The following is an 18,612-nucleotide window of genomic DNA, read 5'->3' on the forward strand; positions in this document are numbered from 1 at the left end:
ATGGATTCGGATATGAGAATTATTTAATTTTCAAGTGATTCTTCACCATTGGGAGATGGGGCCAAAAACTATACATAGCAGGATATCTCAAAAAGTTATGGATGTATTTGGACGAAAGTTGGTGGACAGGTTATGTTTGTGATAAGGAAGCATCGATTTAATTTTGGTGAAGATCCAGATCCGGATCCAGCTCGTATAATTATTTAAGTGATTTAAGTGATTCTTCACCATTGGGAGATGGGGCCAAAAACTATACATAGCAGGATATCTCAAAAAGTTATGGATGTATTTGGACGAAAGTTGGTGGACAGGTTATGTTTGTGATAAGGAAGCATCGATTTAATTTTGGTGAAGATCCAGATCCGGATCCAGCTCGTATAATTATTTAAGTGATTTAAGTGATTCTTCACCATTGAGTGATGTGGCCAACCAGGCAGATGTATGCTCTCCACTCACTGAGTGCCGTTCTAGTTTTCTCTGTTAATCTAACTTATTCACATTTTATCTGCATTTTAAAACTTTGTCACTTTGGAGTAGTTTGTGAAGACTTTATATATTAAGTTTGATTTGAAAGTATCATGAAATAAACTCAGGTGGCATCAAAATGTGAAAACATTGGAGGGAGGGAAGGTGGGGATGGAGGGGGTGAATACTTTTGCACACCACTGCATAATTATATAGAACCAATAATTAATTCAAGGCCAAAAGCTGCCTTTTTGACCTTCAGCCAAAAAACGTTTTCTCAGCAGGTGCCTGGAATTAGTGAAATATGGTCAAAGTGAATATCTTTTACCAGTACACAAGGATAAGCCTCCCCCGGCCTCGTCCGCCTTACGCTTGGCGCGATCGCGCATGACTTACCTTTGGCCCACGATTCAAAGATGGCCATTTTTTTTTTGGACCGCCATATGACCTTGACCATCAACATTTAGTGATAAAGTGTAAGTTTATAAAATGTGTCCGCATCTGCAATCTACGATATAAAACACAGTGTGTGTGTGTGTGTGTGTGTGTGTGTGTGTGTGTGTGTGTGTGTGTGTGTGTGTGTGTGTGTGTGTGTGTGTGTGTGTGTGTGTGTGTGTGTGTGTGTGTGTGTCCCTTCATAAGGCTAGGTTTTAAAGGCTTGGAGTAGTGCTTTTAGAGGGGTTTGAGTGGGGGGGGGGGGGGGGGGAGGGCGCGGGTTTAAGGGGCAATCTTTGAACACGACTGTGTGTCCACCGGTTAAAAGACCTAAAAGACTCCAACGACCCAGAAGATCCCGAAGACACAATGGACCCCAAACTCTCAAAATACTGTACCTGTAGACTGTTAAAGACACAAAAGACCATGAAGACTCAAAAGACCCTGAAGACCCAAAATACCCCAAAGACCCAAAAGACCCCGAGGATCAAAAAGACCCAAACAACCCCAAGGACACAAATGACAGAGGACCCAAAAGACCCCAATGACTCAGAAGACCCCCAAAGACTTTGAAAATCCAAAATACCCTGAAGACCTAAAAGACCCTGAATGGACACCAAACACCCAAAATACCCCGAAGACCCAAAAGACCTAAAACACCCTGAAGACTGTTAAAGACCCAAAAGACCGTGAAGACCCAAAAGACACGAACTACCCTGAAGACCCAAAAGACTGAAAAGACCCTGAAGACCAAATGGGCCCCATAGACCCAAAATATCCCAAAGACCCAAAATACCCTGAAGACCCAATGGACCCCAAACACCGAAAATACCCAAAAGACCCAAAATACCCTGAAGACCGAAAAGACCCCGAGGATCCGAAAGACCCAAACAATCCCAAGGACCCAAATGACCCAGAGGATCCAAAATACCCCAAGGACCCAGAAGACCCCAAGGGTTCCGAAGAACCAAAATACCCCAAAGACACAAAAGATCCTGAAGACCCAATGGGTCCCAAACACCCAAAATACCCTGAAGACCCCAAAGACACTGAAGACTTAAAGACCCAAAAGACCCAAAATACTCCAAAGACCCAAAAAAACCCAAAAGGCCCTAAGATCCTTAAAGACACAAAAGACCACAAAGACTCGAAAGACCCCGAAGACCCTTAAAGACCACGAAAAGCCATAAACACTCAGAAGGCCCAAAATGCCTAAAAGACCCTTAAATACCCCCAAAGACCCCAAAAATACCCTGAAGACTGTTAAACACCCAAAATACCCCAAAAACCCAAAATACCCCAAAGACCAAAAATACCCCTAAGGCCCTTAAATATCCAGAAGACCCAAAATACCCCAAATACCCTTAAGGACCGAAATGACCCAGAAGACTTAAAAGACCAACAAGTCCCTGAAAACACAAATTACCCCAATGACACCAAGACCCTTAAAGATCAAAAAGACTACAAAAACCCAAAAGAACCTGAAGACCCAAAATTCCCCAAAGACCCATAAAACCTCGAATACCCCAAATACCCCCAAGACCCTTAAAGACTCAAAATACCACAAAGACCCTGAAGACCCAAAATACTCTGAAGACTGTTAAAGACCCAAACGACCACAAAGACCCAAAATACTCCAAAAACCCAAAATACCCCAAAGACTTTTAAATACCCCAAAGACCGAAAAGATCTAAAAGACTCTGAAGACCGAAAAGAGCCCGAAGACCCAAAATATCCTGGTACTGAAAGGATCGAAAAGACCCAGAAGACCGAAAAGACCCCAAAATACCCCAAGACCCAAAATATCCAAAAAAAACCTTAAAGACCAAGAAGATCCAAGAAAAAAACTCAGAAGACCGAAAAGATCGAAAAGACCCAGAAGACGCAAAAGACCCTGAAGACCCAAAATAACCCATAGACCATTAAAGAACCGAAAGACCCAAGCAATCCAAAAGACCGAAAATACCCCGGAGCCCCTTAAACAACCTGAGGACCCAGTGGACCCCAAATTACCCCTAAGACACAAAATACCCCGAAGACCCTTAAATACCCCAAAGATCCAGGTCGAGGACCCAAAATACTCAAATGACCCAAAAGACACCGATGAACCAAAAGACCCAAAAGACACAAAAGAGACAAAAGACACTGAAGGCATTGAAGACCCCAAGGACCAAAATGACCCAGAGGACACAAAAGACCCCAAGGACACAAAAGACCCCAAGGACTCCGAATACCAAAAAGAATAGTAATTCTGCCTCTTACATTGGAATTGTAGACCATGGCTTGCAAACTGAGCATCAAGGTTGGTGTACAGAAGCGGTATCTTCTATCTATAATTCCAGTAATCTCTGTCTGTCTGTCTGTACGTTTGTCTGTGACCGCTGTTTCTCGACAACCACGGGTCCGATATACTTTTAACTTGCCAGGTATATTGCTGGGGACCCGAGGATGTGCCTTTTCAAGGTTTCATATTAATCGGACAATTACTTACCGAGCTATGTCCAAAAAACGATTCAACCAATCAGAGAGCAGCGAACGATCGCGTGTGCCGAACGTGGCGGGCACACTCTGCCTCGGATGGCACATTTGAGAGCGTATTCATTTATTTCACGTTTGCAAACTATGTTGGCGTTAAACTATGTTTTACAACTAATAAAAACGAATTTGCGTTTCATTCGCTTTCCTGCGCGTTTGTGCACGCGATGGCGATTTCTTTACCAAACTCCGGAAGCCGTTCGCTTTGGACCAAACCATTGCATGTAAATAGAGGGGGGGGGATTGTCACCACTCGCAAGCCGTTCGCTTTGAACCAAACCATTTCATGTAAATAGAGGGGGGGGGATATAATTTTAGATATAGATATAGTACGGGCATGCCCTAGTTTTTTTAATTACAATAAATACAAGGCACTGGGAGGTGAAATTTTCTGCACGTGATGTGCAATGCGCGCAGAGTAAAACGAGTGTTCATTTTTGGCTGTAGGATGTCTAACAAATTAATATGATGAAGATGATTCTTCATTTTTGACGGGCTTTATACTAGTCTACCTTATAAAACACAATGTGTGTGTGGGTGTTTGTGTATCTGTCCCCCTTCATAAGGGTAGATTTTAAAGGCTTTGAGTAGTGCTTTGGGATGGATTTGAGTGGGGGGGTTTAATGGGCAATCTTTGAATACGTCTGTGTGTCCACCGGTTAAAAGACCTAAAAGACTCTGAAGGCCCAAAAGACCCCAAGGGCCCAGAAGACCCCGAAGACCCAATGGACCCCAAACACCCAAAATACCCGAAGACCCAAAATACCCCAAAGACCCAAAAGACACAAAAGACCCCGAGGATCCAAAAGACCCATAGAACCCCAAGGACCCAAATGACAAAGAGGACCCAAAATACCCCAAGGACTCTGAAGACCCAAAAATACCCTGAAGACCGAAAATATCCTGAAGACCGAAAATATCCTGAAGACCCAAAAGACCCCAAAGACCCTGAAGACCCAAAAGAATCCGAGGATAAAAAAGACCCCCAAGGACTCTGAAGATCCAAAATACCCCGAAGACCCAAAACACAGAAAATACCCTGAAGACCCAAAATACCCCAAAGACCCAAAATACCCCAAAGACCCAAACGAATCAAAAGACCCTGAAGACCCAATGGACCCCAAAGACCCGAAGACCCAAAATTTTGGTAAGACCTCGAGACCCCAAGCACCCAGAAGACCCGAAGAACCAATGGACCCCAAACACCCAAAATGTCCAAAGACCCAAAATACACTGTCGAATGTTAAAGACACAAAAGACCATGAAGACCCAGAATACCCGAAGGACCCAGAAGACCCCAAGGACTGTGAAGACCCAAAATACCCCTAAGACCCAAAATACTCCGAAGATCCAGAAGACCCCAAGGACTCTCAAGACTCAAAAGACCCCAAAGACCCAAAATAACGAAAATACCTTGAAGACCCAATGGACCTCAAACACCCAAAATACCGCAAAGACCCAAAAGACCAAAAAGACCCAAATGACCTTGAAGACCGTTAAAGACCTTGAAGATCCAAAAAAACCCGAAGAGCCAAAATACCTCGAAGACTCTTAAATAGCCAACATACCACAAAAACACAAAAGACACTACAACAAACAACAACATGCATTTTAAGGCCATTTTCCCTGCTAGAGCGGGGGTTAGCCTTGCGATCCCCATGACAATCTTCTCCATTTTGCCCTATTTTCTGCATCTCTCCTTGTTAACCCCCTTGCCCGCATTTCTTCTTCCACCATCTTTAGCCAAGTCTTTCTCGGTCTTCCCCATCCTCGACTTCCTTTTACATTCATTTCCATCACTCTTCTCAACCAGTCACTTTCATCCTTCCTCAACACATGACCAAACCATCTCAACCTGTTCCTCTTCACAGCATCCATCACAGGCTCTATTCCCATCATCTTTCGCAATTCATCATTTGTCTTCCTCTCTCACAACGATACTCCGCACATCCACGGAGCCATTCGCATTTCCACCCTTTCCAGCCTTCGTTGCTGCTCTACGTTCATTACCCATGTCTCGCTCCCATAAATCATAACACTTCTCACACAAGCAGCATACACCTTTCCCTTCAGCTTCAACGACAGTCCCCTCCTCGTCAGCACGCCACTCAGTTCCCGAAACTTCTTCCATGCACATCTCACTCGAGCAACCATTGCCGAGTCTGATCCACCTTCTCCATTCAGCATGTCTCCGAGGTAGCAAAATGTTTTCACACCTTCCAGCTTCACGCCGTCTCCAAGATCCAACTCAACATTTCCTCCATCTGCAGCTCCCTCTGTGCACACCTTACATTTGAATGTAGCTGCCACACTGGTTAATGACCCTCTCAGACCACTGCATTTTTGATGAACCCACTCAGCGCACATTGTACATTGAATGGAGTTCACTCCGACACCCTTCCTGCACACAGCACATAGCCATTTCCCAGTTCTTTCCACCTCACCACATGCTTTACCACTTGCCATCACCTTAGTCTTTCCGATATTCACCTTCAGACCTTTTGTCTCCATACATTCCTGCCACTTGTTCAGCTTTTCCTTCAGTCCATCCATACTTTCCGCAATCAACACCAGATCATCTGCATACAACAACTCCCACGGTAAACCCTCCTTTACGTTCTGAGCCAGCACCTCCATCACAGCTACAAATAGTAGTGGACTTAGTACCGACCCCTGATGCACTCCCACCTTCACCTCAAACTCACCACTGTTCCCGTCCTTCGTCCTTACACCTGTGCGCACTCTTTTGTACATTGCCATCACTACTCTGATCAACCATTCCTCCACTCCTAACTTCCTCAATGCCCATGTCAATACTTCGTGTGGAACCCTATCGAATGCTATCTCCAGATCAACAAACCCAAGAAACAACTTCTTCCTCCTCTCCATGTACTTCTCCTGCAACTGCCTCACAATAAAGAGCGCGTCTGTCGTTCCTCTTCCTGGCATAAATCCAAACTGCATTTCGTCGATCTTCACCTTCTTCGTTATCCTCCTCTCCAACACCCTTTCCAATACCTTCATTCCATGCTCCAATAACTTTATTGCTCGGTACGAGCCACACTCCAGAGGGTCACCTTTCCCCTTGTTTTGAGGGACGAGGGTACTCAGTTCCCAATCACTGGAATGTGGCCTTCTTTCACCACCAGATTACAGATCTCTGTCATTCTCTTCACACCCCAACTTCCTGCTGCCTTCAACATATCTCCCACAACTCCCGTCGGCCCTCCCGCTTTTCTGCTCTTCAATGCTTTTATCGCTTCCTCAACTTCCTTCTCAGTTATCTTCTCTGCTGGTCCTAAAACTGGGTTACTCTCTATGTTGCCATCCCATTCATTCTCTGTATTCAACAGCATTTCCTTTTTTCTTTTCCATCTTCCTTTAATTCCATCTGGGTCCACAACGATTTGTCCCACTTCATCCTTCAAGCAACTCACCCCCATCACATCACACCTCTCTTTCGCTATCTGCTTTGCATCCTGAATCCCGCTCTCTGACCCTCTTCCGAATCCAAGCGTTCTCCGAACATTTTCCTACATGCCTCCTGCGCCTTTGCTACCTCTTTCTTTGCAGCCTTCTTGGCTGCCTTATAACTTTCATGCTCTGCTTTTTCTGCTCCCGTATCCTTCGCCTTCTGACACCCCTTGAACTTCTTCCTCTTCTCGTCAATCCTCTTTCCAACTTCATCATCCCACCACCATGTTTCCGAGTGCCTCTGTGGTCCTTTTGTCCATCCACATACCTCACCAACGGCTCCCAACAGACTAACTTTCATTGACATCCAACCACTTTCAAGCTCAATCACATCATCCTCGACCCTACTCAGCCTCTCTTTTAATGCCTCCCTTACTGTCACCTCTTTCAACCTCCACACCTTCATTCTCGGTTGGTACTTCACCCGCCGAGCTCTCCTCGCACCTTTCACCCTTATGTCGCAGACAACCAAGTGGTGCTGTGAAACAGCCTCCTCCCCCGGGATCACCTTTGTGTCCCTGAGGTGCCCCCTATCTCGCCTAAGCACCATCATGTAGTCAACGGTTGTCGTCGACCCACCTGACGTGTATGTAACAAGCTTATTATCATCTTTCTGGAACTGAGTATTACAAATCAACAAATCAGCTCCATCAGCAAACTCCAAAATCCTTTCACCTTCTCCATTTCTCACACCATATCCGTAACCCCCATGAACTCCCCTCAAAACCATCCATACTCCTTCCCACATGTCCATTTAGGTCTCCTCCTACCACAACAACTTCCTCATCTTTCACGTTTTCCATCAGCTTCTCTATCACACACCAGAACTTGTCCTTCTCTTCATCGCTCCGACCAACCTGCAGAGCATATCCCGAGATGACGTTCATCACACTGAAGAACTGAACTGAAAAGACACTGAAGAGCGCAAATTCCCAAAGACCCATAAAGACCACAAAGACCCCAAAACCCCAAAGACCAAAAACACTGAAAAGACCCCAAGACTCTTAAAGACCCAAAACCACGAAGACCCAAAAGACCCTGAAGTTCCAAAGACCCCAAAGACGCTTAAATACCCAGAAGACCAAAAAGAAGCTGAAGAATAAAAATACCCCGAAGAACCAAAAGACCCAGAAGACTCTCATATACCTCAAGGACCCAAAATATCCCAAAGACCCTTAAAGACCCAGAAAACCAAAAAGACCCCAAAGACCCCGAATACCCAAAATACCCCATATACTGAAAATCCATCAAAGACCCAAAATACCTAAAAGACCACAAAAACCCCAGAGACACAAAATATCTCAAAGACCCTTAAAGACCCAAAACACCCCGAATACCAAAAAAAATTGAAAAGACACAGAAGACTAAAAAGTCCCTGAAAACCCAAAATACTCTGAAGACCCTTAATGACCCCACAGAACCAAACAATCCAAAACACCAAAAAGACCCAAAGACCCATAAAGACACTGAGGACCCAATGGAACCCAAAGACCCAAAATACCCCAAAGACCTAGATGACCGAAAAGACCCAAGGACCCCAAAGATGCAGAGGACCCAAAAGACTCAAATGACCCAAAAAACCCCGAGGACCCAAATGACCCAGAAGATCCCAAGGATGCAAAAGAGCTTGAGCAGCTAAAACATCCAAATGTACCAGAGGACCCAAAAGACCCTGAGGTTACTCTGAAGACCCAAAAGAAGAGTAATTATGTCTTGTAGATGGTGGCTTTTGCAAACCGAGCCTCAAGGTCGGTGTACGGAAGCGTTTTTTTTAAATCACAATAAATACAAGGCACAGGGAGGTGAAATTCGCTGAACGTGACGTGCAAAGTGCGCAGAGTAAAACGAGTGTTCATTTACGTCTGTAGGATGTCTAATAAATAAAGATGATATAAGCACACCTGATACTAGGCCCAGGCTTCAGACTTTAGCACGCTCACGCGGCTGCACCGTCAAATAAACTGTTCCAACCCATCATTTTTGATGGGATATAGACTAGTCTATCCATAAAACTCAACTTCAGGAAAATTGGAAGAAAATTATTCAAGTTATGATCAAAAAGATTGTGACCTAATTAACAAAAATTTTGTTAATGAGGTCACAATCCAAAAAAGTAGGTCAAGGACACTACTGAAATATCAGGTGCACAACTCCAGTGCAAGTACACAATTATAATGTGAGAACATCTTGAAAGGCCAAACGGTCTTTGAGATTCCACATTGGCAAAATTGAGCGATGACAAAAGCACATGTTTGTTTTTTTTTCAGACCGCCATTTGACCTTGACCTTTAACCTTGAGGCATTTGCTATAACTTAAGCGTAAATGTGCCTTGCTCTAGGCTCTCCAGAAAAGGAAATTTCGTTCTGATTGGAGAAACCTTATAGTGGGGGGGCCAATGTAGCAGATTGAAATGCCCGGTGAAATTGCTTGTTAATTTTTGGACACTGGTTGGGCTGTCTTTAGGGATGATATAAGTTCTAGAAAAAATATGTCTCCAATTGTTTCAAGTTCTTTATGGCGGCCATTTTGGATTTTCAAAATGGCGGATGTCGAAAACGTAAAATTCCATTATCTTGGCTTCTAAATGACCTAGAGTTTCGATTCTGGTGTCCAGTTGTACATTTTTGGGGATAGAGAATTGAATGAAACCTTCTTTAATAACCTACAAGGGATAAAAATAGGTTTTTATGGCACAGCCGAACCAGTGTCCAAAATCTAACTTAATGCACATCTATCTTAATTGTTATTTGTTATTTGTATGTTCCAGATTCGTGACCCTGAGCTATGATGGAGCCAAAAAGCAAGAAAACCAAGAAAGAAACTGATTTTACACTTTGCATTCAGTGCCAGGATCCCCAAGGTGCACTAGTGACTGAGCCAGCACTGGGCTCATATGCAAAGTTTCTCCAGTTCATCCAGGAGAGGGCACGATATGGTGATGCCGACTTCAAACAGATCAGCGAACGATTAAGCTGTTTCACTGCCACTGACTTGAGGAACAATAAAGCAAAGTGGCACCGGGCATGTTATGGATCTACATGCAACACTGCTCACCTGGAGCGTGCTAGAGTTCGCCACCAGAAAGCCTGCGAACATGGCGACACCCAGCATCTTCATAAGAGGTGTGGACGTCCTTCTTCTGCACCTGCCGCTGCAAGTACCTCAGGTTCTACGCAAGACGAGACTCTTCGCTTCACACGTTCATCATCAACTCCATTCAACAGAGACCTTTGTTTCTTCTGTCAAGAGGTCACTAAGGAAAGTGTACATGTTGTATGCACGTTCAACGCAGGTAAACAGCTGAAGAAAGCTGTTGAAGAAGGCAGCAACCACAAGTGGAAAGTTCAGCTGAGTGCTGCCATCAGTGCACATGATGCTCATGCGATCGACGTCAAGTATCATCTCCCATGCTGGGTGCAGAATGTCCAACGTGCTCCCAAGAGTGGGACATCAAGTGATGACAAAGAACACATACTGCAAGAAACTAATGTTATCAAAATAGCCGCAGACATTGAGTTTGTCAGCCTTGTTCGCTCTCTACTCCAAGCTGGTGAAATTCTCAACATGTCTGACCTGAAGTCGGTTTACTCCAGGATTCTTGACAATAATGGTGTGCACAATGTCCCATCACCTACTACCCAAGGCATGAAGGAGAAAATCAACTCTCACATTGATGACGTTCACTTCATGAAACCAAAACGTCGAAACGAGTCAGACTGTGTATTCTCCACTGCCGTGCGTGATGCAGCTGTCGAAGATGCAATGACGAAGACAAATGAAAAAAACATCGAACAACTGTTTGAGAGTGCCTCTGTTCTCCGCAGTGCCATTGCTTGTCAGAACAAGCACCCATGGCAATTTGAAGGAGAAATGAACACTGATGATGCTGAAAAGCATGTACCCAAAGTACTCTATGCTTTCCTCCGCTGGCTACTGGAAGGACCAGCCACGAGCATTGAGCCAGAGACTATGCGCTCAGCCACTATTCATCGAGATGTTATAACCATCAGTCAGAACATCATGTACGGCTACAAGTCAAAACGCCAAGTCACGTACAAGCCCAAAGAGCCAGATGCACCATTCCGCCATCGCTTAGAATGGCCACAGCAGCTTGCCGTTGCCATTGTAGTCCATCAGTCCACCAGAAACAAGAAGCTTCTGGATTTCCTGCATGGGTTCGGTCTGTCTGTTGATTATAGTCGGATCTTGCGGTTGGAGACACAGCTGGCCAACTCAGTCATAGAGTCTACGACAGAACAGGGTGTATACTTTCCAAGAACCATGCGCATAGGGACGTTTGTCTTCTTTGCAGTGGACAACAGTGACTTCAATGAAGACACACCTGATGGGAAGCGGACACTCCATGCTACAGCCTGGGCACTCTACCAACGACGGGAACATGCACCCTCCACAGATGAACATAGAACACTGACACTACATGACCGAAAGGCCAGACACCGCTCACTCAAGGTTCTGACTGCTCCAGACTTTGTTCCTTGTCAAGCACCAAACAAACAATCTGCCACAGGTACCACGTATAGCTTCAAGACACGGTCAAACCCAGATGTCACCAAGCCGTACTCTGCGACGGACACAGTGTGGCTACTTTCACGCACAATCATGCGAACAGCTGAAGCTGAGGACGTACAAGACGACATCATCCCACCAGATGACCAGCTGCAAGCTGCAGAACCCCAGCATGCTGACCCTGTTGGGTCACTCGTCCACGATCCAAAACAACCACCTGGCAGTAGGATCAAGCATCACGATATCCCAACTTGGACAGCCTACAACTCACTGCTCTCCTCTTCGAAGCCTCTGACAGAGGTCAACGCCCTGCCATTGGTAGCAGCACCAGCCCATGAATGGCAAACACTGATAACAGTCTTGAAACAGACACAGCAAATCAACTGCATGGTCATGGGTCCCGATAGGAAGACAGTGATCACCTTAGACATGGCCCTGTATGAGCGAGCCAAACAGCTGGAGATGACCAGAGATGACTGCAAAGGCAAGTGGGTACTGCGACTAGGGGAGATGCACACTGTGATGGCTGCACTGAGGGCTGCTGGGAATGCCATAGAGGACAGTGGTCTTGACGAGGCTTGGTCTGAGGCTGATATCTATGGCCCAACAACGACCAGACAAATAAGTATCCGCAAATATGTACATTTGGACACCAAAATTAACACTCTAGGTCATTTAGAAGCCAAGATAATGACAATTTCGGTTTTCAACAAACGCCATTTTGATAATCCAAAATGGCCGCTATAAAGAACTTGAAAAAAATGGAGACATATTTTTTCTACAACTTCTATCATCCCTAAAGACAACCCAACCAGTGTCCACAAATTAACATTTGAATTCAATGGGAAAACATTGGCCCCCCCACTATTAGTCGAGATTTGGTGAAAAATGTTTAAATGTCTATTAATTGGGTCATGACCTTAGAATTAGGTCAAGGTCAAAAAAAATATGTCACCCCGCATACTTTGTATTGCCATTATTGATGCAAAATTTCATTCCCAAAGTCCGCGCTAGCTCCGAGACACAGCTCGGACACTGCAGGAAATAAATATTTGTATTAATTTTCAAACAAACAGGGATGTTTGTAAGTGCGAATAATCCCAGACACACAGACCTGAAGGTGCGGACTCAAAGTGCAGGCGGATTGGGTTTTTAATAGCGATGACGTCCTCTTCTTCCTCCCGCGTTCCTCAAGTTGTGCGCAGCACGAAGGCGCGTCAGCGGGGCCAGGTGGCTTTGCAACAGAGAGCTATATTTGTGCGAGTTCAAAAGGAAAAATAACATTCCATAATAATAATCCAAAAGGGCAGATTTCAAACGTGCTGCGCATAGCACGAACACTCGTTTTTATTTTTTTATAACCTGCGTGGTATTCTTGTTTAAAAAAAATATTTTTTGCTGCCCGACAGGTATGCGCGCGCGTGCTCCCCTCTGAGCTGTCTAGCCTTGCCTGGGTTCCAATCCCGACACACCTATAAAACCTCAATCCTCACGTTGGTACGTTTGGCAGGCGGGGCGAGGTATCCATGTGTGCACCCACCGGCGTCTCTCGGATGGACGTTAGACGAACTTAGTGTCCGGTCTGCTCACGTTAGCCAGCGTTGGTGGTGCGAGGCGTTAAATACCCCGCGGTGTCCGCGAACAGTCCGCCAGTTATCGCCAGCATCCTGAACAAGTTGCAATTAAATTAAATGCCTGCTCTGGACGACTGTTGCGAAGGGAATGGTAAACCACCCAGCACAACCAAACCACCCATATAGCATAACCACACCACCTACCACAACTAAACCACCCAGCACAACCAAACCACCCATATAGCATAAACACACCACCTACCACAACTAAACCACCCAGCACAACCAAACCACCCATATAGCATAAACACACCACCTACCACAACTAACCACCCAGCACAACCAAACCACCCATATAGCATAACCACACAACCTACCACAACTAAACCACCAAGCACAACCAAACCACCCATATAGCATAACCACACCACCTACCACAACTAAACCACCCAGCACAACCAAACCACCCATATAGCATAAACACACCACCTACCACAACTAACCACCCAGCACAACCAAACCACCCATATAGCATAACCACACCACCTACCACAACTAAACCACCAAGCACAACCAAACCACCCATATAGCATAACCACACCACCCATATAGCATAACCACACCACCCATATAGCATAACCAAACCACCCATATAGCATAAACACACCACCTACCACAACTAAACCACCCAGCACAACCAAACCACCCATATAGCATAACCACACCACCTACCACAACTAAACCACCAAGCACAACCAAACCACACATGGCATAACCACACCACCCATATAACATAACCACACCACCCATATAGCATAACCACACCACCCATATAGCATAACCACAACACCCATATAGCATAACCACACCACCTACCACAACTAAACCACGCAGCATAACTAAACCAACGATAGCATAACCACGCCACACATGGCATAACCACACCACCCATATAACATAACCACACCACCCATATAGCATAACCACACCACCCATATAGCATAACCACACCACCTACCACAACTAAACCACGCAGCATAACTAAACCAACGATAGCATAACCACACCACACATGGCATAACCACACCACCCATATAGCATAACCACACCACCCATATAGCATATCCACACCACCCATATAGCATAACCACACCGCCTACCACAACGAACCCACCCAACACAACAAAACCACCCATATCATAACCACACCCCACATAGCACACCCTAACCACCAAACAACCCCAATCCTAAGTCCTAACCCTTGCCGAGGAGCTGCTGCAGCACCACCACCACCCTATAAAGAGGTATATCATAATACCTTGATGATGACGACGATGATGATTCATATTGTTTATCGTGATTCACGTAAAAACATGGAAATTTTCCTTTCACTGGAAATTCAAAGATAAATGAAAAATTTATTTAATACAATTTAAAGAAAAGGGGTTGGGGTGGGATTGGGTTTGGGGGTGAGATTGGGTTTGGGGTGGGATTGGGTTTGGGGGTGGGATTGGGCTTGGGGGTGGGATTGGGTTTTGGGGTGGGATTGGGTTTGGGGGTGAGATTGGGTTTGGTGTGGGGTTTGGGTTTGAGGGTGGGATTGGATTTGGGGGTGGGATTGTGTATGGGCGTGAGATTGGGTTTGGGGTGGGATTGTGTATGGGAGTGAGATTGGGTTTGGGGTGGGATTGGATTTGGGGGTGGGATTGAGTTTGTGGGTGGGATTGGGTTTGGGGGTGAGATTGGGTTTGGGGTGGGATTGGGTTTGGGGGTAGGAGTGGGTTTGGGGGTGGGATTGGGTTTGGGGTGGGATTGGGTTTGGGGGTGGGATTGGGTTTGGGGGTGGGAATGGGTTTGGGTTTGGGAGTGGGATTGGGTTTGGAGGTGGGAATGGGTTTGGGTTTGGGGGTGGGATTAGGTTTGGGGGTGGGATAAACATGTGACTTCAATTTGGTAGAAAACATAGTCGAAAGCGACATGGACAGGTAGGTGGAACACAAAGGTGAATATCACGATTAAAGCAAAAACAACGGTGAACTGGGGTGTGATAGGTGTTGTATAATTTTGTGGATCTTCAACACGGCGCTCTTCTTGCTCTTCAAGAACAAGGTGCACACTGATGGAACACCTGTCTGTTCGTATCACACGCTCGGAAATCTTCAAGGGTCTTTACAGGTATTCACATTTTGTTTCGAAAAATTTCCAAATCTACAAATTAAATTGAATGGATGATGATGATTGTGATGAAGATGATGACGATGATGATGATGACGATAATGATGATGCCGATGATGAGGATGACGATGATGATGATGACAATGATGATGATGACAATGATGATGATGAGGTTGAGGATGAGGATGATGAAAATGATGATGGTGGCAATGATGAAAATGATGATGGTGGCAATGATGATGACAATGATGATGCTGATAATGATGATGACAATGATGATGCCGATAATGATGATGCCGATGATGAGGATGACGATGATGAGGATGATGAAAATGATGATGACGACGACAATGATGATGATGATAATGATGTCGATAATGATGATAACGATACTGATGTTGCCAATGATGATGATGACAATGAAGATGATGAAAATGATGATGATGCCAATGATGATGACAATGAAGATGATGAAAATGATGATGATGACGATGATGAGGATGGTGAAAATGATGATGACAAAAAATGATGTCGATAATGATGATGATAATGGTGCCGATAATGACGACGACAATGATAATAATGATGATAATGATGCTGATAATGATGATGATGCAGGTGGTGATGATGATGATGATGATGACAATGAGAATGATGACAATGATGATGCTGACAATAATGACGCTAATGATGCTGATAATGATGATGGCAATGGCGATATTGATGCCGATAATGATGATGATGATGACGATCATTATGATGCCGATAGTGATGAAGATGAGGATGATGACAATCATGATGATGGCAATTAAGACGATGAGGATGATGATGATGATTATGACTATGATGAAGATGACAATGATTATGATAATGATGCCGATAACGATGACGACTGATAATAATAATGATAATGATGCTGATAATGATGATGATGCAGATGATGATGATGATGATGATGATGATGACAATGAGAATGATGCCAATGATGATGCTGCCAATAATGATGACGCTAATGATGCCGATAATGATGCTGACAATGACGATAATGATGCCGATAATGATGGTGATGATGATGACGATCATGATGATGCCGATAATGATGAAGATGATGACAATCATGATGACGACAATGAAGACGATGAGGATGATGACTATGATGAAGATGACAATGATGATGACGATCATGATGATGACAATGAAGACGATGAAGATGATGATGATGATGACTATGATGATGATGACAATGATGATGGCAATCATGATGATGACAATGAAGACGATGAGGATGATGACGGTGATGACTATGATGAAGATGAGGATGATGATGACGATCATGATGATGACTATGATGAAGATGACGATGACGATGACAATCATGATGATGACAATGAAGACGATGATGACGACGATAATGACTTTGATGACAATGAAGACGATGATGATGACAATGGCGATGATGATGATGATGATGACGATAATGACTATGATGACAATGAAGATGATGATGATGACTATGATGACAATGACGATGATGACGATGATGATGACGATCATGATGTTGCCGATAATGATGATGACGATGAAGATGAAGATTATGGCGATGACGATATTGATAATGGCGATGACGATATTGATAATGACGATGACGATATTAATAATGACGATCAAGATTATGATGATGACATAATTGCTATTTTGGAAAGGAATTCTTGCTATTTTGGAATTCTGTTGTTGGTAAAAATAACTTCCATAATAATCTGCGATTTGGATGGTGTTGTATATTTAAAGGTACAACTACATAATAACATAACCACCAGCAACTACGGTCGCTGAATTAATACCTGCAGTTCAACTATCGCGATTATAATTTTATAATTATACCTGTGCCAGTGCAAGCAAGATGCGTATCACTTCGATGGGGACGTCGGACGTCATAAAGGAATGTTGTTATTACCTCCGCCACGAAAGGTGGATGGAGGTTATGTTTTCACCCCTGTCTGTCTGTCTGTGAACAAAGTATCTCAAAGTTGTGGACAGATACGGACGACATTTGGCAGAGATGTAGCGTATGTCACAAGGACGAAATGATTAGATTTTGGTGAAGATCCGGATTCGGATCCGGCTACTAGACTTTTTCAGTGATTCTTCACCATTGGGAGATAGGGCCAAAAACGATACATAGCAGGATATCTCAAAAAGTTGTGGACGGATTTGGACAAAATTTGGTGGACCGGTTGGGTGTCTGACAGGGACAAATATATTCGATTTTGGTGAAGATCTGAATATGGATTCGGATATGACAATTATTTAATAATTTAAGTTATTCTTCACCATTGGGAGATAGGTCCAAAATGATACATATCAGGATATCTCAAAAAACTATGGATGGGTTTGGACGAAACTTGTTGGACAGGTTGTGTGTGTGACAAGGAAGAATCGATTCGATTCTTCACCATTGAGTGATATGGCCAACCAGGCGGAGGTATGCTCTCCACTGAGTGCCGTTCTAGTTTTAAACCTGTAACTGAAGAATGTTCATGACGTCATGACGTCATCTCGTGAACTTCGGACGGAATATAAACAGGTTCTTTGCTTTCTGTGATCGCACAAAGTCCCCGACCGAAGTCGAGAGATGGCTGTGCAGGTGCGGCCGGCGTGGCGGCAAAACGCGATGCATGACGTAAGCGCGCGGCGTTTCAAACCCCTCCCCTTTTCAGGCAGTACCTGCGCGAGCACGTTGCGGTCATTTCTCCTCTTCCTCTTCGAAATTCCCGGTAAATCCTTGCGCCTGGCGACATTTTTAGAAACCACCGTAGCGGCGCACGGAATTTTTATGACTGCTTGTTCTCCTGAGCCAACAATAGCCTTCACCGCTCACTTCATTCTGTTTTCCTGTTCTTGTTTTAAATACCTCCCTGCGTTATACATTTACGGTCACCGAGAGTGCAGTTCGGCGAAATGACGTCACAATACCAATTCATGTCCGTCAATTAAAGAACCTCTCACGACTCGGTGTGTTTTGCAGTATCAAGAAACGACAACGAGTCGACGACAATATGACAATATGAATATGTCAATATGTCAAGTGCGTGAGGAGATTTTTTTTTCTTCTTCAGCTCTCTGGACTGAGAATGTTTCCACCCAGCTGTGTAGGCCTCGCCTGAAAAAGCCTGTGAGTCTTGGCGTCCGAAACGCTACAAATTTCAGAACAGGCTGGCGGGAGTACGAATATCTGGCTCGGCTTAAACTGGTGCATTCTATTCACGGACGGATTCCAAAATGTCAACGTTCCTCCATCTTGCACTTCCTCCTTCCTAACTCTTATACACCTTCCAATTCGCCATATTGCCATTGGACATCCTGGACGCGTCTTCCTGTTCCATAAGCCCTTCCCCCAGACCTCCCAGATCCACCCCCCCCCCCCCC

The 18,612-nt window shown here is 44.6% G+C and overlaps 1 protein-coding gene across 1 annotated transcript in view; it reads left to right on the top strand.

The window, feature by feature from the left end:
• DDRGK1 (DDRGK domain containing 1) overlaps positions 1-18,612 on the top strand; it is a 642,973-nt gene that overhangs the window by 303,138 nt on the left and 321,223 nt on the right. The window lies entirely within an intron of this gene.

This window comes from Myxine glutinosa, chromosome 3 (assembly GCF_964187855.1).
Source record: "Myxine glutinosa chromosome 3, kmMyxGlut1.1, whole genome shotgun sequence".
Lineage (NCBI taxonomy): Eukaryota > Metazoa > Chordata > Myxini > Myxiniformes > Myxinidae > Myxine > Myxine glutinosa.